The 2,309-nt window shown below is 29.7% G+C and overlaps 1 long non-coding RNA gene across 1 annotated transcript; it reads left to right on the forward strand.

Moving 5' to 3' along the window:
• The first annotated feature begins 1,195 nt into the window (after positions 1-1,195).
• Positions 1,196-2,108, forward strand: LOC109585180 (uncharacterized). Its single transcript, XR_002186367.1, has 4 exons — positions 1,196-1,286; positions 1,494-1,641; positions 1,785-1,824; positions 2,066-2,108. It is a non-coding gene; the product is annotated as an uncharacterized LOC109585180 (long non-coding RNA).
• Positions 2,109-2,309: the final 201 nt, after the last annotated feature.

Here is a 2,309-nt window from a genome sequence, read left to right on the forward strand (position 1 = left end):
AGACTGGGACAGTACAGGATGCCTTTTGCTTGGGCAGCAAAGTATGGTACATGTGTATTGCTATTAATGGTCATCAGTTAATGTTCATCTTATCATGTATACATGTATCTACCTACATGTACATATTAATGTTCACACACTCACAGGATAATTAAATCATTAATAATATTTTAATTTTATGTAGGCCGTTGTTTCTATCAGAGGATGAGGTGAATGTCCATTGCACTGACTTGGGACCAATTTATAGACAAGAGAGGGAGAAGCTAACTGATACTGAACTCATTAAAATACTGTCAGACTTTAAGAAGTGAGAGAAAATACACAATTGCATCTATTAGTTATTATTTATTTATTTTATTTATTCTTATTAGTATTGGTAGACATAAGCTTCAGACTATACCAGGTAGCCTCAATGTATCAATAATAGGATCAGCAACACCTGGAGGTAGGCATTATTTTAAATTATGTTTATTATATTATTTATTATTAGTAATATTCACTCCTTCCTATCTTCCTGTTAAAAGCACTGTACCAAGACAACTGACACCAGATACACAAGTTAGTACATGAACATGTACTTTTATTACAAGCACCGTAACAATAATTTATAATAGCCTCAACTGAAATACATATACACGTATTTGTGTACATGTACATGTACATACACATATACATGTATCTCTTGTAATTTTATCCTCTCTCTCTCTCTCTCTCTCTCTCTCTCTCTCTCTCCCCCTCTCCCCCTCAGTCCAGTCTTGAAGTGAGGGAGTTCCTCTCTTTGGATTCATATGACTCATTCTCTCATTGTTCCCCTCACATCTCCCACATCAACCACTTCTATGTCTACCCAGTCTCTCTTAAATATGACACCCAGAAGAGCTTCCCAAAAGTAAATGTACATGTACATGTACATGTACATTGTACACACGTAATATTATAGTGAAATAATGTACATGTACATGTAGTACATGTATATTAATGGAATGTGTATTTTGGTATACATGTACACAATGTGCATGTATACCATTAAAGTTTGTTGGTGATTATCGAGTTAATGTTCTTATTGTATTCTTAGGCTCGCAATATAGCAGTGACTATTGAAGTGAGGGATAATGACACTGATAGATACACAAGACCACTAAAAGTAATAATTAATATATTATTATTATTATTATTATTATTATTGTTAGGTAATATATAGTAAATTATCCAGTGATGAGTTGTTAGTAGACAGTGTCACTACTCCAGTTCTGTATCACTGTACCTACCCATCCTTTTATGATGAGGTACAGTACATGTACATATTAACAATAAAACCTCCATTTAACGGACAGCACCTAGTGTACCAATTACATTCCTTACTGTATAAAATAACCTCCACATAAAGGACACCTCTGTATAACAGAGACACTTTCTTGTACCCATTAGTGTCCATTAGCTATACTATAATTAATAGTTCTTATTTATTTATTTATTTGTTTGTTTGTTTACAGATAAAGATCCAGCTGCCTACAAGGATCAGTAGACGTCATCATTTATTATTCACTTTCAAGCACATCAGTTGTGATATTCAGAAGATTGCTAAAGGAGGCGGGGCCAGTGGAAGAGGCTCAGTTAAACATAACAGCATTGAAACCATTGGTAATAACTACTAATAACTATTACTAACTAATAATAACTATTAATAACTACTGGTAACTATTAATGACTACTAATAACTTTTAATAACTAGTGGTAACTATATTAATAACTATTAATAACTTTGTCATATTATTTTATTACAGTTGGTTATTCTTGGTTGCCTCTGCTTGGAAGTGATGGAAGGTACGAGTGTACATGTACAAGTTAATTAATGTTAATGTATTATTTATTTATTTATTTTATTATTATTTTTTTTTTATTTTTTTATTTTTTATTTATTTTATTTTTTTATTATATATTTTTTTATTTTTAATTTTATTATTATTATTATTATTATTATTATTATTATTATTATTATTATTATTATTATTATTATTATTATTATTATTATTATTATTATTATTATTATTATTATTATTATTAGGATCAATTCTGAGTCATTGTTATTTACCAGTGTTAGCAGCTGCTGAATTACCTCCTGCCTACTTATCAATGACAAGAAAAGACCTTGAGAAGAAAGAAGTAATTTTAACACCTTTCCTTATATTTATTTATTTAATGATACATCATGTACATGTACATGTAGGCTTATTAATTGTGTTGCTGTACTTAATAATTTTAATGACTCATTATTAAATATTAATTTTGTTTACCTGTACAGTTTCCTA

The sequence above is a fragment of the Amphimedon queenslandica genome, unplaced genomic scaffold, assembly GCF_000090795.2.
Source record: "Amphimedon queenslandica unplaced genomic scaffold, v1.1 AMPQUscaffold_13106, whole genome shotgun sequence".
Classification (NCBI taxonomy): domain Eukaryota; kingdom Metazoa; phylum Porifera; class Demospongiae; order Haplosclerida; family Niphatidae; genus Amphimedon; species Amphimedon queenslandica.